The 21271-nt window shown below is 40.3% G+C and overlaps 1 protein-coding gene across 3 annotated transcripts in view; it reads left to right on the plus strand.

Moving 5' to 3' along the window:
* Positions 1 to 21271, plus strand: part of LOC140205760 (serine/threonine-protein kinase N2-like) — a 151853-nt gene that overhangs the window by 23965 nt on the left and 106617 nt on the right. Inside the window, exon 1 of one of the 3 annotated variants that reach the window (XM_072273377.1) lies at positions 9180 to 9203. The exons of the other annotated variants lie outside the window; for them this stretch is intronic. The gene's annotated coding sequence lies outside the window, so the exon portion shown is untranslated. Of the gene's footprint in view, positions 1 to 9179; positions 9204 to 21271 lie in introns of those variants that run through there. 3 annotated transcript variants of the gene reach the window in all.

The following is a 21271-nucleotide window of genomic DNA, read 5'->3' on the forward strand; positions in this document are numbered from 1 at the left end:
TCTATTACTATTTAGTATTATGGTGCAACTGTAACGAAGACCAATTTCCCCCGGGATCAGTAAAGTATGACTATGACCATGAGAGCCCGTGAATCCACTGGTCACTGGGGTTGGAGGTCTGTATACGTACAGACGTTGAGGTAAAACCTTGACCGACAAGTCCAAGAATTGAGGCCTGAGGGTCAATCCTGTTATTAATGAATCTTGGGGTTGATACTCAGAGGTCGGTGAAATTGGAAGGACAGTGATGAAGGTAGTGTCCAAAGAGCGGTGAATCTAGAGGTAGAAGACCAAAGGTCAAAGTCCCTGGGTTCAGCCTCTCTAGAGGTCAGAGCCCTGATGTCTGTTGGAGATCAGAAGAGGACTGTGTGTGTGAGTGAAAGGGGCATGTTATGTTGTGGTAGTCATTGTGGGCATGCTAGCTTGCTGCTGAAATGTGATACTTTTGGACTGCCCCCAGCATATCCTTAGGTGTGTTGGCTGTTAATTTAACTGGTGCTCTACATTTTGATGTACATACGATAAATAAATCTAAATCTGAACCGGAATCAATTCTACAAGTTGGCTTAAAATTTAGGAAAAGTGCCGAGTGAAATAGTTGCCGGAGGAGGGAGCTTCCTTAGTTTTTGGTTGCTTTCAAGTCAAAATATTTTGGGTTCAAGTTTTGGTTATGAGAATTGCACACAGAATCCAGGGTGATTTTCCAGCATTGTACTGAGTGTTAGTTGCAGACTCGAATGTTTTTTGGATGAGATATGAAAGCCAAAAATCCATTTGCTTCCTCAAGTGAACCTAAAAGGTCCCGTGACACAAGGGAGTGTAGGAATTGAACTTCAGAGTCTTTGGCAATATTTATCTTTCAGTCAATTTATTACATCTTGTCATTATTATGATACCATTTTTGTGAACTTGCATTGTGCAAACTAACTGCCGTATTTTCTATATTGCTATAATAGCCTCCTCTCAGAAATATTTTGTTGGCAGTAATCACCTGTGAATATGCTGAAAGGAGTGTGAAAGATGATGTAAAATCCTAGACTTTCTTATTAGTTGCATGAACACTCAAAATGACACAAATGATCATAGCATACGCAGAATCAACATGGTTTCATGAAAAGAAAATAGTACTTGACCAATATATTTGGAGATCTTTGAAGAAGAGACATGCTCTCGATAAAGAGGAGCCAGGAACATGAGGTTCTGCAGTAGCTGGATATATCAAGGAATACATACAGTGCTGGTAAAACTCAGCAAGTCGGGCAGCATCGGTGGAGAGAAATAAACAGTTGACGTTTCAGGCCGAAACACTTCATCAGAAAGGAGAACCGTTGAGATGCTTGATATGATGCTATATTGGCGCCTACCGACACAAACGATTGACAGACGACACAATAGCCACTGCTCTACATACCGTCCTTACACACCTGGAGAAGAAGGATGCTTATGTGAGAATGCAGTTCTTGGACTACAGTTCAGCATTCGACACCATAGTTCCATCCAGGCTCAACAAGAAACTCAGAGACCTCAGCCTTCACCCTGCCTTGTGCAGCAGGATCCTGGACTTACTGTCAGATCGCCGGCAGGTGGTAAGGGTGGGCTCCCTCACCTCCACCTCTCTGACTCTCAAAACAAGAGCCCCTCAGGGCTGTGTACTAAGTCCCCTCCTTTACTCCCTGTATACCCATGACTGTGTTGCCACCCACAGCTCTAATCTGCTAATTAAATTTGCCAACAACACTACATTGATAAACCTAATCTCAAACAATAACGAGGTAGCCTACAGGAAGGATGTCATCTCTCTGACACAGTGGTGTCAAGAAAACAACCTCTCCCTCAATGTCGCAAAAACAAAGGCGCTGGTTGTGGATTACAGGAGGAATGGAGATGGGCTAACCCCTATTGACATAAATGGATCTGGAGTTGAGAGGGTAAACAGTTTTAAGTTCCTCGGCATCCACATCATCGAAGACCTCACGTGGTCTGTACAGACCAGCTGTGTGGTGAAAAAGGCACAACAGCGCCTCTCTCATCTTAGATGGTTGAGAAGTTTGGAATGGACCCCCAAATCCTAAGAACTTTCTGCAGGGGCACTATTGAGACCATCCTGACTGGCTGTATCACTCCCGTAATTGCAGGACTCTGCAGAGAGTGGTGCAAACAGCCCAGCATATCTGTAGTTGTGAACTTCCCATGATGCAGGACATTTACAAAGACAGATGTGTAAAAAGGGCCCATAGGATCATTGGGGACCCGAGTCATCCCAACCACAATCTATTCTAGCTGCTCCCATCTGGGAATGGTACCACAGCATAAAAGCCAGGACCAACAGGCTCTGGGACAACTTCTTCCACCAGGCCATCAGACTAATTAACTCGCACTGATCTAAGTGTATTTCTATATTACATTGTACTACTTATTATAAATTATCATGATTGCACATTGCACATTTAAATGGAGACGTAATGTAAAGATTTTTACTCGTGTATGTGAAGGATGTAGAAATAAAGTCAATTCAATATTATGGAAGATTTAAAAAAAAACTTGTAAGGTAGGAAATAACATAATGTGAATAGTTGATAGACCATCTAGCAGAAAGAGTAGACATAAAATGGGTCTTTCACTGCTTGCCAAGATGTAGCCTATGATGTGCAGTATGGATTGGCCCTGAGGCATTAACTTATAATTTTTATAGGTAACTTGGGGGAGGAAAGGAACCAAAGGTGTGGTTGCTAAATTTACTGATGACAAAGATAGGCAGGATGTTATGAAGTGGACATAAAGAGGCTGCAAAAGAATGAAGATAAGATGATGTGTAAAAGATCTGGCGGATGGAATTTATGTGGGTTTGTCCTTTATAATAGGGAAATAAATATTTTATCTAAATTATCAGCGATCACAGAACTCTAGGAAGCAGAGTGATCTGAGTGTCCTAGTACATGGCTTACAAAAGGCTAGTGTGCTGATAAATTGGGAAAGCTTAACAGAATGTTATTGTTATTGCCAGGGAGTTGTTTGCAGAATGAAACTATGCTTCAGTTATATGGTCACTGTTCAAACCACATTGAGAATACTGTATCTTGTATTGGTTTAAACTGAGGAAAGAAATAAAATGTGTAAGGACCAGTTCAGAGGTTTATCAGATAGGAATGGACAGTTTGTCTTGTGAGGAAAGGCTGGGTGGGCTGTGCTTTTATCTACTGGAATATAGAAAAATGGGAGGCAGCAAGACTGAAATAAAAGATTCTGATGGGCCTTGACAAGTGGACATAGAAAGGATGCTTCCTCTTGTGTATGATTCTGGAACTAAGTGTCACCGTTTGAAAATAAGAGGTAGCTCACCAAAACCAGAGATAAGGAAGCCTTGTTCTCGTTCAGAGGATATGAATCTTTGAAACTTCCTCAAAGGGCAGTAAGTGTAGAGTACTCAGATATTCTTAAGGCAGAGGTAAGTAGATAGATTTTGTGATGAGTAGGGGAGTGGAATATTGCTGTAGGTAGTTGGGAATGCGGAATGCACAGTTGAGGTTGTAGTCAGATCAGACAGGATCTTATAAAATTATCTGACTTCCTACCTCCCCCCCCCCCCCCGAGAAATCAGTGGTCAGGCTGTGCCTGTGGTTGTGAAATTCATATTCCTAGGGAACAACCATTACCAATATATTGAATAAGCACGTTACGCTCATCTCTAGGAAAGCCAGGCAAAGATTGTTCTTCCTACACCAGCATGGGAAACTCGCAGAGTGTATTCTGATTAATTTTACTCGGCCATCATTGAGTGTTGTGACCACTTCTTTCGCCGTTTGGTCTCCCACCACCACCTACCTCTCCCAAGTTCCATTTGCAACGAGTGGTCCTCTCAGCAGAGAACATTGGCTGAGAAAATTACTGCTAACTGCAGCCACCCTAGCAGTCACCTTTTCACCAAATAGCCATCAATTGACATTGATCCATCACCACTAGGACTACAGATTATCTCCAAAGTTTCTTTCCTGTAGTATTCCAGCTTCTCAACAAAACTCACTCAAGTGTATACCCTGACTGTCCCTGTACAACATTGTTAAATGGTCTTTCCTGCTCTCCTTGTTCTGTTGATAATTACACTGGGCAACAATTATTTTTTCATAAATGTTGCTTCCTCAGAATTTTTTTATATGATGGAAACTGAACATAAATATTATTTCAGACTACTTGTATCACATAGGAATTCGGAGAAACAAAAAAAAACAACTTTTATTGAATAATGGTGCTGACACTTTGTAATAGTTCATCTAAACTAAAAATGCATCGTTGGTGATTTTCATTTGTGCTCAGTGTCCGAAGCTTCTTATTTAAACACTGAACAATAATCAGCCAGCATTAATGGACTCCAGTTGCCTTAATACCATTTCTCCATTACCACAATGATCATCATTGACAGCACCAAGATTTGCGGGGAAGAAGTCTAAATGAGAATGCAGAAAATGAATCCTTAGTGATATGTTACCCCTCATGGTTTTGTATGCTTGAAGCATGTTGTCCAGTTGTGCGTAGTTTGATGCTCTGTAGTTGCAAGGCAATTTTCAACAACATCCTTGATACCTTCCATGCTATTTTCTGTGGTCTCACTAGAAGTTCTTTGAATTGCCTGTCATTGATGACCTGTTTGATTTGTGGACCAACAAAAATGCCTTCCTTAATCTTGGCATCTATTATTCTGACTTGAATTATGAATTGAAATAACAAATTTAGGCGATTTCAAAAAAAAGTGTGATAGTAAAATTTCAAGGTGATTTTCATGGTCAGCATCCCAAAATCCATAAGATATACCCAAAGGTATTCAGGAAGCAAAATGTTTGTGGTCCAGTGTTGTTTAGTCTGTTCATATTTTCACATATATTTAAGTTTGATTATTGAAGTTGGGGCATGTTAGTTGATAATTGTTGATAGCTCATGACTGTTTACATTATTGTCTTGTAAGTTGTTGGTTGCTGTTGCGTTATCTGTTATGGTATTGTCCTGTGTTTCATGCTTGGCACCAAACCACAATCAATTCTAGTATGTTTCACATACTGGCAATAAAATGATTCTGATTCTAAATAGCAGAACAGATTTGAAGGGCTAGTTACCAACTGTTACTCGTGATTCATGTATAAATGGAAATAATTGCCTGAAGTGAAACATGGCCAAAATTGGAAACTAAATATTTCAGCTAACTTGTGAATTAGGAGAGATGGGCACTGTAGGTAGATACTTAATTGATCCCAAAGGAAATTACAGTGTCACAGTAGTGTTACAAGTAGAAAGAATAAAAAATACATTACCACAGACAGTCTAACGGGGGGGGGGGGGGGGGAGGTCATCACTTCCCCCACCATAGGTTGACTCATTACAGAGCCTGATGGCCGAGGGTAAGAATGACCCCATATGGCGCTGTTTGGAGCAGCTCAGTTGTCTTAGTCTATTACTGAAAGTGCTCCTCTGTTCAGTCAAGGTGGCAAGCAGAATTGTCCAGAATTGCCAGGAGTTTCCATAGGGTCCTTCATTCTATCACAACCCCCACTGTGTCCAGCTTGACTTCTATAACAGAGCCAGCTTTTCTAATTAGTTTATTGAACCTGTTGGCATCACCTTTATTGCCCCAACACACCACTGCATAGAAGATTGTACTGCTGACAACCGACTGGTGGAGCATACTCCAAAGGACCTCAGTCTCCTCAGGAAGTAGAGGCCACTCTGGCCCTTCTTGTACACAGCCTCTGTGTTGGTGCTCCATGCAAGTATATCATCCAGGTGTATTCCCAGGTACTTATAGGTCCTCACCACAGCTATGTCCTCACCATCAATAGTAGTAGGGAGCAATGTAGGCTTAGTCTTCCTAAAGTCTATCACCATCTCCTTTGTCTTACTAATGTTGAGCTGCAGATGATTCAGCTTGCACTATTTGACAAAGTCCTCCACCAGAGCCCTGTGTTCATCCTCCCGACCTCCCTTTATACACTCAACTACTGCTGAGTCATCAGAGAATTTCTGCAGGTGACATGACTCAGTGTATCTAAAGTCCAAGGTATACAGGGTAAACAGGAAGGGAGCCAATAAAATCTGCTGTGAGGCCCCAGTGCTGCTTATAGCCATGTCTGACACACAACTTCGAAGCCACATATATTGTGATCTGCCAATCAGGTAGTCCATTATCTGTGATACAATGGAAACGCCAGTGTGCATTGAATGGGGCTTTTCTTCCAGCAATGAGGGCTGTATGATATTGAAGGCACTTGAGAAATCAAAAAAACAGGATCCTCACAGTGCTGCCCTGCTTATCCAAATGGGAGTATCATTTGAAAAAGAAAGGATATCATTTGAATAGTAGTAAAAAACGTTCTTGGCTTGCAAATTGTGGTGTTGAATTCAGATCAATAGAGGTCAGAGACGAAAATCAGATTAAGTGCTGGAAATACTCGGCAGGTTAAGCGCAGCTGAAAAAGAAACCTAGTTAATGTTTCAGTTTGAAGGTACAAAATGTCAACATTTCCTTTTCCTCAAATGCTGCTTGAGTTTTTTCCCAGTTTCTTTTTCTCCAGATTCCTGAATCTGCAGTCTGTGTCTCAAACATTTGGTGGGAGTTTACTATAAGCTTTGGAATAATAGATATATACTGTATTATAAAAAAGGAAATTAAAGAGAAATGTAATGGTAGATATAGTAATCATGGGAAACTTTAGACTGGGCAAAGCTGATGAGACGATCAAAAGATGTTGAAGATGAAGGTACCTGTATATAAGGTGAATTTCTAAAACAGTACATTGAGGAACCTGTTAGTCATCAGTCTCTTTCAGATCTAGTGTGTAACGAGTGAGAATTAATTAAGAGACCTATTGTAAAGAGATTTTAAAAAGGATTACAATATGATTGCATTTTACATTTAATTTAAAAATTATAATGGTTTGGACTCAAGGAAGAAATTGGAGGTAGGTTGGCAGTGGTAACTTTGGAAACTAGATTGTAGTGCGTCAGTGGACGGGTAGTGGCACGCATTTGGAGAAATGAAGCATGATTTGCAATAACTATGCATCCTTTTAGGGTGCAAAGAGATTGGATTATAAGGGGAAGGAAAGTTGGTATTGTACCTGACAAAAATGTTGCCAGGAAAAAACCTGAGGAGGAAATATTTTAGAATTTTGTTTAGGATAACCAACGAAATTGAAACAGAATATAGGAGCAAACAGATGAGAAGAATTAAAGAAGACATAACTACAGTAGATACATAAACAAGAAAAAGCTAGTAAGGGACACCTTCCAGATCATTTATAATGTGGATCAAGGAAGGAGCAGATGAATTAAACAAATGCAGTAAAATTCTGATAAACCACAATTGGGTTGCTCAGCATCCGGCTCACTAAATGATAATTCTTATGGCTCTGTGTTCCACTGCCCTCATCCATCAGAAAACTGTCTCACTGGTATTCGGGTATTTGTGCATGTGGACGCAAGCAGTTTAAACGTTTTACCCACTGTGCACCCACATTCCACTCACTGTGTCCCAATGGATTGGTCACCCTTCACCAATCATTATCACTTCCTCTTCCATACTGCCATTATCACCAGCACTTTGGCAAATGTCTGTTACAATCTGCTGGAAGTGTTACCTCTTCCTGGTGACTGGAATAACTGGGGTGTAGCTGCTATTGTAACTGCTATCATAAGAGCCAGAAAACCCCACCTAATTACATTGTTGATGCACACTAAACAACTCTCCCCAAGTTTCAGTTTCATAGGCACTAATTCTCAAGACTCCGTCTTTGCCCGCATTAGAACGACACACACAAAATGCTGAAGGAACTCAAGCAGGTCAGGCAGCATCTATGGAAAGAGTAAACAGTTGAAGTTTTGGGCTGAGGTCTCATGTTTGTGTTGCCTACATCAGAATCTGTTTGCCTTTAGTCAACCCAGATATTTCATCTACTTGTTTCTCTTTGTAAATCAAATGCAATATATTTTGAAATTAAAACTAGCATATCTATTACAGGTGTCCCCGGCTTTTCGGACGCTCGGTTTACCAAACCTCACTGTTACGAAAGACCTACATTACTTACCTGTTTTCACTAACAGAAGGTGTTCTCACTGTTACGAAAAAAAGGCAGCGCGCAAAAAAAAGGCAGTGCGCGATAAAAGGCAGCGCACGAAAAAAAAGCAGTGCGCGCCCTGACCAACCACTCTCCCCCGGATTTGGAATGGCATTCTAGCTGGTATTGCTTAAACACGTGCCTGTGAGCAGCTGTTAGCAAGATGAGTTCTAAGGTATCGGAAAAGCCTAAAAGAGCTGATAAAGGTGTTACACTGGACATAATTAAGGGTATCAATTGTGGTGAATGAAGCAAGGACAAAGTGAGTTTGGCTTGTGGAGGTTGACAAAGATGATGATGAAGAGGTTTTGGCATCCCATGACCAAGAACTGATAGATGAAGAGCTGATGAAATTGGAAGAGGAAAGGATAACAGTCAAAACCGAATGCAGTAGGGAACGGACTGAAAGTGAAGTTGTCCAGGAACTGAACGTGAAGCAACTGCGTGAGATTTTGGCTGCAATGATAAAGTATGACTTTAATTTTGAAAGGGTACGTTGGTTTAGGGCATATTGGCAAGATGGTTTGAGTGCTTACAAAGAACTGTATGATAGAAAAATGCGCGAGGCTAGCAATCAAGCATACTGTCTTTTTTCAAGCCTTCCACATCAGCCTCGACCTTCAATATCAAGGCAGGCAGACATAGAAGAGGAAGATGATCTGCCTGCCCTGATCGATGATGAGATGTATCCCAGCACCCCAACCCCCGGGCAGCGGATAGATACCGATTCGTGGAGAATGCAGCGGTAGCCAGGACGCACCCAGCACATCTTTAAGAAAAAAGCCGAAATCAACAAGCTAATTAATTAGGTGCTGCCCGGCACGTAAATGTCGGCCCAGATCAGAGGCGACGCAATTGGCAATCGCCTCTGATCTGGGCCGACATTTACATGCTGGGCGGCACCTAATTAATTAGCTTGTTTATTTCGGCCTTTTTCTGAAAGATGTGCTGGGTGCATCCTGGCCACTGCTGGACCGCTGCATTTTTCGCGGATCGGTATCGGTTTGCTGCCCGGAAGGTGGTGACCAATGCACCACCCCAACCTCCAATGACTCAGCCTAACACACCTTCATCAGTGTGCTCGACGCTGACTTCTCGATTCCGGTAAGTGATACTACACTGTACATACATTATTTCTACTTTATATAGACTGTGTATTTTTATGCGTTATTTAGTATGATTTGGTAGCTTAATAACTTAAAGGTTACTGGAGAGCACTTGCACCATGTTTCTGCTGAAAGCGCTTGCATGAGGTTTTCGCTACGGAGAACAGTGCGACGATGGTTGTAGAGAAGTATTTTTACTTTATATAGTCTCTGTGTTTATCATATCATTCCTGCTTTTACTATATGTTACTGTTATTTTAGGTTTTCTGTGTTATTTAGCATGATTTGGTAGGTTATTTTCGGGTCTGCGAAAACTCACAAATTTTTCCCCATATAAATCAATGGTAATTGCTTCTTCACTTTACGGCATTCTGGCTTACGAACCGTTTCATAGGAACGCTCTACCTTTGGATGGCGGGGGAAACCTGTAATGTGAAACACTGCACATCAGTTATGCTTTATACCTGAAACAGTGACATCACAATTGCACTGTATCAGTGTGAAAGTGTGGTTAGAGAAGACAGTGAGCCTGAAGATTGATGATACTGGGCTGGCAATGTTGTTCACATACTGGATACAAGACTTCTGAAACAGATACACAGGGAGGGGTTTATGTGGTAATGAAACATTCAAGGATCCGCACAAGCCCCTGTGAAAAAGTGCAAAATCTCCACTCAGTCCTGATGGAGGATCTCGACCCAAAACGTAAAATGTTTATTCCTCTCCATAGATGCTGCCTGTCCTGTTGTGTATCTCCTGCATTTGGTGTGTGTAACTCAAGATTTCCAGCATCTGCAGAATCTCTTGTGCTTGCGATATCTCCACTGACTCCTAGGATTGATTGTTATGTTTCTTATTTAGTGTTGCGTTTGTTACGTTATGATTGCACTGCCCCGAGAAATGCTGTCTCATTCTGCCCTGCAGAGCTGATGTATGGTTAGAATGACAATAAAGTTTTTTGAATCTTGAATCTTGAATCTTGGATTCTCTGTGCAAGTGGGAAGTGGAATAAGCAGTGGTTTACCTCAATCTACTGTACTGCCTGAGGAATTTATCAATGTCTTCTCCATCTGTCAAAGTGTTGGCGCCTCCCACTTTAACATTGTTAACAATCCCAGAACCTACAAAACTGAAGTTGAAATAAGTCATCCTAAATCCTAAAGATTGATTAAGAAAAATATGCTTGAGAGGAAATACAGCAAAGGTCAATGAGGAATGAACGATATGCTGTATGACAGCGGTCCCCAACCGCCGGGCCGCGAGGAAACCATATGAGTCAGCTGCATCTTTCCTCATTCCCTGACACGCACTGTTGAACTTGAACATAGTGTTGCCAACTGTCCCATATTTGCCAGGACGTCCTGTATATTGAGCTAAATTGGTTTGTCCCATACGGGACTACCCTTGTCCCATATTTTCCCCCGCTAAGGTAGAGTGTTCCTATGAAACCTTTCGTGCTGAAATGGTGTAAAGCGAAGAAACAATTACCATTAATTTATATGGGAACAATTTTTGAGCGTTCCCAGACCCCAAAAAAGCTATCAAATCATACCAAATAACACATAAAACTTAAAATAACACTAACATATAGTAAAAGCAGGAATGATATGATAAATACACAGCCTATATAAAGTAGAAATAATGTATGTACAGCGTAGTTGGGAAGATTAAGCCAAAACCGATTTGTGGAGAAAAAAAATGGGCACGTACGTGCACGTCACACAGGCGCACACAGGTGCCTGCGCAAGGCTTCATGGTCATGGTAGTCTTTCTCAGTGTAAACACGAGTGTCGCATCAACACACACACAAAATGCTGGTGAACACAGCAGGCCAGGCAGCATCTATAGGAAGAGGTACAGTCGATGTTTTAGGCTGAGACCCTTCGTCAGGATTTGACTGCTACTTTTGCCCCTTATTTGGGAGTGAGGAAGTTAGCAACCCTAACTGTAAAAGACATGTTGAGGTGAGTTTAACCCTACTTGAACACCTCCTCCCCCAACCCCCCCTGGTCAGCCGATCCGCAAGAATATTGTCAATATTAAACCGGTCCACGGTGCAAAATAAGTTGGGGGCCCCTGCTGTATGAGGAAAGATCAAATTAATTTGACCTTGACTCTCTTGAGTTTAAAAGAATGAAAGGTGAGCTCTTTCACATGTCACAAAATTCTTTGAGAGGTTGACAACGTAAATGCAGGGAAGATGTTTCTCCCAGCCAATAAGTTTAGAACTAGGGTCTGTAATATTGATGACTAGGTGAGATAGAAATAAAATGAGGAGGAATTTAACAAACAGAACAGTAATTCATCGGAATTTTGCCACCATGGAAGACGGCAGAAGTTCAGTCATTGATTGTGTTGAAAGTAGAGATTGATTCCTTTCAAGATGTTAGATGAATCAATATCTGTAGGGATAGAGCACAAAAATGGTACTGAGCTAGATCAGTCTGATTTTGAACAGTGGAGGGGATGGAATGAGTTATTTATACTCTTTTGATGTTCTGTACAACTTCTCAACTTGCATTGTGATTTCAAACACTTCAAAAAAAAAATTGAAAAAGCTTGGGTTAAAAAAGAAAAAAATTGCTGTAAATATTCAGTAGCCAAGCAGCATCACAGTGAAAGTAGTTGAAAATGGAGGATAATTCATTCAAAGTGAGTACTTGTACGGTGGAAGGTGAGGTGATAGAGACCCTATTCAGTTATGCATTGGAAGAGGATGGGTAAAGGTATTAGAGAAGGTAATGGAACAAACATTGTTGTGAGTTCTTGACAACAGTGATAGAAAATGGGGTGCCATGATCAGCGTAGTGCTATTACAGCTCGGTGTATTTTAGAGTTCGGAGTTCAATTCCGGCACCTCCTGTATGGAGTTTGAACGTTCTCCCTGTGGCAACGTGGGTTTCTTCCAGTTTCTTCAGTTTCCTTCCACAGTCTAAAGTTGCACTGATTAGTAGGTTATTTGGTCATTGTAAGTTGTCCTATGAGGAGGCTAGAATAAATAGGTGGGTTGCTGGACAGTGTGGCTTGTTGTGCTGGAAGGCCCTGTTTTGTGCTGTTTCTCCAAATAAAAATTTTTAAAAAATATCAGGCATACATAGTCATAGTCATACTTTATTGATCCCGGGGAAAATTGATTTTCATTACAGTTGCACCATAAATAATTAAGTAGTAATAAAATTAAATAATAATTAATAGTAGTAAATAATTAAATAGTAATATGTAAGTTATGTCAGGAAATAAGTCCAGGACCAGCCTATTGGCTCAGGATGTCTGACCCTCCAAGGGAGGAGTTGTAAAGTTTGGTGGCCACAGGCAGGAATGACTTCCTATGAAGCTCTGTGTTGCATCTCGGTGGAATGAGTCTCTGGCTGAATGTACTCCTGTGCCCAACCAGTACATTATGTAGTGGATGGGAGACATTGTCCAAGATGGCATGCAACTTGGACAGCATCCTCTTTTCAGACACCACCTTCAGAGAGTCCAGTTCCATCCGCACAACATCACTGGCCTTACGAACGAGCTTGTTGATTCTGTTGGTGGCTGCTACCCTCAGCCTACTGCCCCAGCACACAACAGCAAACATGATTGCACTGGCCACCACAGACTCGTAGAACATCCTCAGCATCGTCTGGCAGATGTTAAAGGACCTCAGTCTCCTCAGGAAATAGAGACGGCTTTGACCCTTCTTGTAGACAGCCTCAGTGTTCTTTGACCAGTCCAGTTTATTGTCAATTCGTGTCCCCAGGTATTTGTAATCCTCCATCATGTCCACACTAACCCCCTTGATGGAAACAGGGGTCACCAGTGCCTTAGCTCTCCTCAGGTCTACCACCAGCTCCTTAATCTTTTTCACATTAAACTGCAGATAATTCTGCTCACACCATGTGACAAAGGTTCCTATCGTAGCCCTGTACTCAGCCTCATCTCCCTTGCTGATGCATCCAACTATGGCAGAGTCATCAGAAAACTTCTGAAGATGACAAGACTCTGTGCAGTAGTTGAATGGTGAAGAGAAAGGGAGACAAGTCAGTCCCCTGTGGAGCCCCAGTGCTGCTGATCACTCTGTCGGACACAGTGAGGTCATTGATCAACCTTTGGAAATGTTAACCTGTAGCTGACATATTTATTTATAATATAATTTCTCTTCCCTATTTTCTTAGTTAACAGCAATGATATAGACTTGCTATGTGGAATAGGGGTGGTTAATTTATTAACAAATTGACTGTACCTTTCCCAATATTGACACTTTCTAGTGATACTGCACTGTATCTAATCACTGGTTTAACTGCTGAAGAATTTCATCTTGCTAAACAGACATCTGTCTCTAAGCCTGAGCAGTTCATAATCCTGGATATGCGGTTAGTTTCTGATTAATCACTATCATGTTTCAAGACAAGGAGAAACTGCTTCGATTTGTTCGATCTAAAGGTTACATTGATTTTTTGGATCTTCAGTTCCAATTCGTGGAGGATTTCAGCAGACAGATTCGGGATTTTGTTCTTAAATCTGTCTTTGTGTGGTTGTTGAGATATGAGAAGTTGCTCCTCATTGTGAAATGGTAATTGCATGAGAATCGTCAAATAAACGAACGGCAGTTTAGCAATGCATAAAGAATTATTCCAAATGTTTTCTGTAAATTTCTGACAGCACTATTTTGGTTATGAATTTTGTTGTCAGTTGCATTTATACTGTTAAGTGGAACTATGTTTAAAATAGTTCATTATATTAACATGCAAGGTGGTCCCATTTAAATATGATTATGAAATCTGGAAATGAGATTGAATGATAATCAGCTTTGCATTGAAAATTTGGCTACAACATAATATCTTAAGATGCATTGATAATGTAGTTTATGCTAAGTGTACAGTGTGGTCTGTACTAGTAATTATCTTTTTTTTTGCAACTATTTTCAGCTTTTCAGTTGTTCTCTTGATATCTGAAACCTCCCAAAATGTTTTGGCAAGTTTAGTTGGTATGTAATTCAGAGCAGATGGAACCCAGATTCGAACCCTTGCTTGTTCTGTGCCTGATGACCTCTGCTCCATCTTTGGTTCTGTGACTTTGATGGAAATCAAATGAAGATGGACGACTTTGACCTTCATGTGGAAGGTCAAGGAGATCCTCCTTTGGCTCTCAACTATAAAGTTTTCATTTCTGGATGGATTTCTCTTCTCACTCAGTATGCATTCAGATGTCTGTGTCCTCATTGAATATTAGAAATCATTTGCAATACCACATTTAGTGCACTACTTAAACTGTTATCATAAAATCAATGTTATTACATGTCCTGCTGCCTTTATACCTGTCCCCCTACCTTTTAGGCTATTGAAATTGTCACTTTACAGACAGATTTCTGGCCTTTCCATTGGAATTTACAAAGTCAAGTGTACCTAGAACTCTGTCATCCCATACGCTCTTGATGCCCTATACTATTTAACACAATTCAAAATTTTTTTCCTCCGAGGAAGCGTGAACTGTACTTTAGGTCAATAAATACACAAATGTGAATTCAATAGTGATTTTATAGTCGTCTCAAAATGTGAGAACAAAAGTGGGTTGGTGAGTTTAACTTTAGGTTTCACTGTAGTTGATACATTAAATCATAAATTCAACCAAATCTATTAAACAGAATGAAAAGCAAGTTAAGCATTTACAGTAATATCTGGCAGATAACTTGAAAGTAAGGCCGTGCTCACTTTTAACCTGGATTAGATTTATTTATAAATTCTGTTAATACAGTGGATTCCAGTTAATTGGGACACATCAGGACCAGTACATTTTGATGCATTTAAATGGCTGCCCCAATTAACTGAAATTTCATAGAAATAGTTAAAAAGGTATATAAAAAAGAACTGGAGTTTTAATGAGTAGCAAGTAATATATATTTAAATGCGAAACAAATTAGAACGCTACCAATACTAGTATAGTATCATAAAACTGTGTATTAGTTCCTAGCAGTTATCGATGGATTAATCGAGTGTATTCTGCCATGTTCTTTTGATTGGGTGTAAATGAACAAAATCAGCGCAGGCAACTAGTGGCTATAAAGGACTGTTCATACAATGCTTTCAACAGCTGCATATTCCAAATCTTTTTCACAGTATAGTAAGGTGATTGTCAATACCTTCAAATTCTTTGTAATTCTTGACTTGTTGAAGCAGTGAAATTGTGTCATTTTCACTCCCGGCCATTTCTGTTATGTCTAAGCTTGAATGCTTAAAACCGCAGTGAGCAAAACATTTCTGAATTGTTTTATTGATTTTTATTTGCCAACTATCAGTGACAAAATCCATTGCTTTTTGAACACAAGCAACACACAGAAGTGACATTTAAGAGCCGTTCGCTTTAAGCACTGTATAGTATCTAATGGCCACACAATGTGCAGTTGACTGACGCTGGTTGGAAGCTGTTTGGCAGCAGTCCCCTGTCCCAATTAAGTGGCAAGGTGGCCCAATTAAATGAAGGGACTTCTGGCTATTGATCTGTTTTTGTTCTTCAAGAGCTGTCCCAAATAAGGGGCTGCCCTGATTAACCAATAGCTCAATTAACTGGAATTCACTGTACTACCTTTAGTTTTGGATTTTTTTGCTTCAAAATGTTTCTGCACCATGCATTGCATTGTATTTTAAATTTCACTTATTGTTCTGCACATAAGTAGATGAGTCATGAAGAAAGCATTGGGACCAATGCTTTTCTTTTATAGGAATGACCTGGACTTGGATCTAAGGGACACGTTTTCCAAGTTTATGGATAGATGGCATAATAAATATTGAACAGAATAGAAGCAGACTGCAGGATACAATCTGGTTGGACCAATGAACACAGACCAGATGCATTTTTATGCTATTGAATGTTCCAGCATTTTCTATTGTTAAGTGTTATATTTTGTCCTTGTGTGCAAGTTGTCTAAAAATTAAGAGAATGAATTAGTGATGTTAATGCATAAAATTGTGAAAATCAAAATGATCCTTCAGTAGGACCACAGCCTTGTTGTTGAGTTTGGAGGCTTGCGTGCCCCAATGACCCAGAGAGCCATGTTGGCTGGAGTCGAGGCTTCATGCTATGGCTCCTGGTGGAGTCACCCATGCCAATCACATCAAATGGTAGAGGACAGACTAAGAGTGGTCCATCATTCCTCCAGATTTGGCTCAGGGCTAACAACCCTGACTAGTAAAACAATTGGTACGGAAACAGCAGTGAAGACTCCTTCTACATCTGAGTGCAGCGGTATTCTTCAAAGTTCAACATTCTAAGTAAATTTTATTATAATACATAAATGTCACTACATACAAACCTGTGATTCATTTTCCTGTGGGCATATTCAGCAAGTTTATAATTCCTACCCGGGACTTGCATAACTGACAGTAGTGAAAACCAAGAGGAAGTTACTGACGTGATGAGGGAAGCCATGACCACCTCCAGAGGTGGAGGACCTTCATTTCTTCCCTAAACACCGGTGGTGTACCAGGCAGTACGATGGGAAGTGATGTCCCTGATGTTTGGATAAGCAAGGCAGATTCCTAAAAACTGCCATCCTAATAATTTTTGCAGGACAATTCTTCATTGTACACTTCACTTCCTAATTGATTGAAAGTAAATTTACAGAGTGTTGCTTGATTCTTGGTTATGTTTTCATCTGTTTATTTCAAAAGCATCAAAAGCCAAACATGGAATCACGTAAGTTAGACAAGGCAAAGATGGCAGTCTCTTCCCCCAAAGGACATTGTGAAGCAGATAGGTCTTCTGTTATCCACCTCGGATATGGGTTTTCCTCCTTTGGAATTGGGACTGGTTTTTCCCTCCCCTACATCAACTAAACTTACCCAAAGTTAACTTTTTTTTCATCCATTGGCACTGTGGGATTCAAAAACAGTGTGTCATGTTTTCTGATGAACTGTTGTTCAAAGAAGTTTGTCAATGATAGAACTCTAGAGCAGGAGTTCCCAACCTGGAGTCCATAGACCCCTTGCTTAATGGTATTGGTCCATGGTAAAGAAAAGATTGGGAACCCCTGGACTTGAATTATTTGAAGTACAATGGAGTTATAATTGAAAGCTGATTTTCTGGAATGAAATGAGGCCTTGTGGTAATCTTAACTGTCATTTTTTATTATTAATTGACATCCTCAAAAGTTATTGGTGACTTGCCTGCAGCTTCTCAAGTGAAAGTGCATTGAAGGTGGTATTGGTAAGGAATTCCAGGATTTGGATCTATTGTTAATGAGAGAATGGAAATATTTCCAAATCAGGATAGTTTTTAACATGGAGGGTATTTTATATTCCAGTGCACCTGCCATCTTTGTACTTGTTGGTAGATATTACAGGTTTTGAAGATATTTCCAAAAGTAGCCTTGGTAGTTGTTAATACATTTTCTGGTGCCAGCAGTGGATTGCTCAGTCTCTGTGTGCATTGAGATTTGTTGCACTTGATCATATTTACACCTTGTAGCTTTTGTTAGATAGGCTTTGGATGTTGGGAGATAAACCAGTTACTGTAGGATCTCTAGCATATGACCAGACCTTGTGACCATGGCATTTGTGTCTAACCTAACTGGATTTTTGTTACAGTCAGCAGTGACCGTAAGAATATGGGAAGACTTGGATATGTTGAGCAGGTGCTTAGACCTCTCCCCTAATAAATATGATCTTTGCTTATCACATATTGCATGTGTGCTCTTTGTCACCAATTGGCATAAGCACGATGTTGCTTTAGGTTTTGCTACATGTAGGCATGGGGTGTAGGGCTTCATTTTGTTGGACTTGTGAATGGAACTGAACATTGGACAATCAGCAGGTTATGCTTCCCACCTCAGATGTTATGATGGAGCACCACTGAAGAAGGAACTGGATTTGCCCAGCACAGTGCTCAGGGTGTAAAATTTAAGATATGCTCTTCAAAATTCAAGCAAATGGATATTAAATTTTTCTAATGTTTGAAGAAGAAATGGTAATTTGTAAACACGAGGTTCTGCAGATTCTGGAAATCCAGAGTGACACACAAAATGCTGGAGGAATTCAGCAGGTCAGGCAGCATCTATGGAGAGAAATAAAGAAGTGTCAAAATGGAGAGTAATTTGTAATATGCATTCAGGATTAAATTGTCATAGCAATTTTGTGGATCAAAAAAAGGAAAATTCATGCTGACAGCTAGTTACAAAGATTGCCCTTTTTATTTATATACTTACTACATGGAAATTAGAGACTTTTTGATATTGTAAAACACAGGACTGTATAAGCTCTACTTGAGCTACTACTATATGGATGCCAATAATTGACTTCAAACGCAAAATATTTGAGATACATTAAACACACTAGCATGTTATTAGATATAGAATCATACAGCATGGTAACAAGCAATTTGGCTCATTATCCCAACACTGATCATTAGGTGCCCATCTGTATTAATTGCATCTTCTAGTATTGGATTCATAGCTTTCAGAGCCTAGGTGATTCAAGTGTTCAACTAGACACTTAAATGGTTCTAGTGATTCTACTTTCACTGCTGCCTTGGGTCATGTATTCCGGGTATTCATCACTGTCTAGATGCAAAACATCTACTGATCACCTCTGAATCTCTTACCTGGAAGTTAAATGTACGTCCTCTAGTTTTATTTATTTTGAACAGAAAATGTTTCCTGTAGTTTGTCCTCTCTATAATCTTCAAAAATTTATAATCCTCAGTCGTGTATCCTCTTAACCACCTCTGCTCCAGGAAAATAGACAGTCTCTCCTCATAACTAAAACACTGCATCCAGGCAACATCCTGGTGAATCTCTGGTGTACCCAATAACTAACAAATGCCAGCAACCTATCAGCTGCTTTAACTTCATTGTCTTCCTGTGGTGCCACTTTCAAGGATCTTTGGATTCTCACACCAATGTCCTTTGTTCCTCAACACCACTTGGGTAGGGCCTTGCAATTCATGGTATAAAGGTTGAGTACCCCTTATCCAAAATGCTGGGGCTAATAAATGTTTTGGATTTCAATTTTTTGGATTTTGGAATATACGGTGAGATAGATTTGGGATTGCCATCATTTATGACTGTGACGACAAACCAAATTATCAGAAGATTGGTGCTGATGAGAGAGATAAGGGAGACAATGGAGAAACATTCAAAATGCTAATAAGAGAGAAGAGAGAGATTAACGAGAAAGAAACACATTTCAGAGTATTGACAGACCGGTTGCTTTGAATCTGAACTGTTTGAAGTTTGATGGACAGGCGATATACCCCAGCAGGAGGATAAAAAGAACAAGTTCGCCAAGGCACGACACACCACGAGATCATGAGATAACAAGACCTTGGAAGAACGGTGTGCCCCCACAAGTTGCTGAGAGTTGGAGGTCTGGTCCAAGGGAGCCGACCATAGACTGACAGGGTGAAAAGGGACGATAGGTGGGAACCTGATGTGTGTGTCTGCCCTTGCCTGGGTGCCGGGTTCACTGCGGAAGAATGGTCGTATCCGGAACGGAGGGGTCACAGTCGGTGACCACAGAAGACGTAAAAGTGTTCGCCCGAAAGCTAACTGCGAAGAACATCAAAGGTCTGTTTGAATCAAAATTTGCATTTTTTCTCTCTCTCCAACGGCACAACAGCAATTACTGCGAACTGTCCTAAGCTGAACTGAACTCTGCGTCACTTGAGACTGATCATTTTACCCCTAGACTGCGATGGAGCTTGGTTGATTCCTATTACTCTAGTTCTGTGTACATGTGTGTTTTATCATTGCTAACCTGTTGCATTTATATCCTTATGATTAGAGTACTGTGTTACTTACTTCTTTAATAAAACTTTATTAGCTTCTGTTAAACCAGACTCCAACTAAGTGGTCCATTTCTGCTGGTTTGGCAACCCAGTTACGGGGTACATAACATGACTCAGAATTTATGTGCTACCAGTGAACAGTCTTTGTTTTCAGCTTGTTCATCACATTGTATGTAGGCATTCAGATGTTAGATTTTCATTAGCTATAATCTTGGCAAACTCATGCTGCTGCTTCTTGATCAGCAGATGCTTTATCACCACTAATCTTTAAAAATTTAATGCCTTGCCTTTTCTTAAATTTCTGCAACCAGTCTGCTGAATATTCTCAATTAGCTTTTAATTTTCCTTCCATTGTGATAGATCTTTGTTTGTTTCATGATCAGCATACCATTAAGCAGCATATGTTCACTCCAACGCTGACGGATCTACTCTTTTACTGCAAGGTTGAGATCTTCATTTTTCGCTTTATGCAGTGTTTTTCTATTTTTCATTCACTTCAGTTCATTACGTATGTGAGGTCAGTTCTCAGAACTATCTGTGGTGTCCAGAGACCTGTGTATTGTCTGGGAACCTTCCCAGTGCCTTGTTGAGTTTTCCATTTGTGACTTCATGTCAGCACTCAAAAATTCTGATTCGGAGGTTTTCAGACTTTAAAATTTCGGGTATTGGGTACTCAACCTGGATTTCTTAGCCTCATTAGTACTCTCAAAAATCCATCACCTTGCACTTATTGTGATTAAACTCCATCTGCTGTTTCTTGTCCTGTTTAACAACACAGCAATATCACCACGTAGCCTAAGATTACCCTCCACACTGCAACACCACCATCAATCTTGATGTAATCTATATGGTAGCCATGTCCCCTATTTCCACATCTAAATTATTCTTGTACGTTGCAAACAGTAAGGGTCCCAGCACCAATCCCTGTGGAACATCACTAGTGATAACCATCCAATCACAAAAACAGCCCTCTGCCATAATGTCTGTTTCATAGTGTCATGCTAATAATGAATCCAGTTTGCCAATTTGTCCCAGATCATATGGCGCTAACCCACTGGGCCAGTCTCCCACACGAGATCTGGTTGAAGGCTTTACTGAAGTTCTTGTAAACCACATCTACTGCCCACTTTGTTACTTCCTCAAAAATACTCAATCTGGTCAATAAAGGTCTGTCCTTGACAAAGCCAGGATGGCTATCTCTAATTAATATTGTGTAATGTTTATTAAATTAATGGTGCATTCAAAGCATCAGTGTTCCTGTTAACTGCTGAATAGTCTTATTAGTTTTACTTAGCAGGCTGA

Source organism: Mobula birostris, chromosome 12 (genome assembly GCF_030028105.1).
Source record: "Mobula birostris isolate sMobBir1 chromosome 12, sMobBir1.hap1, whole genome shotgun sequence".
Taxonomy (NCBI): Eukaryota; Metazoa; Chordata; class Chondrichthyes; order Myliobatiformes; family Myliobatidae; genus Mobula; species Mobula birostris.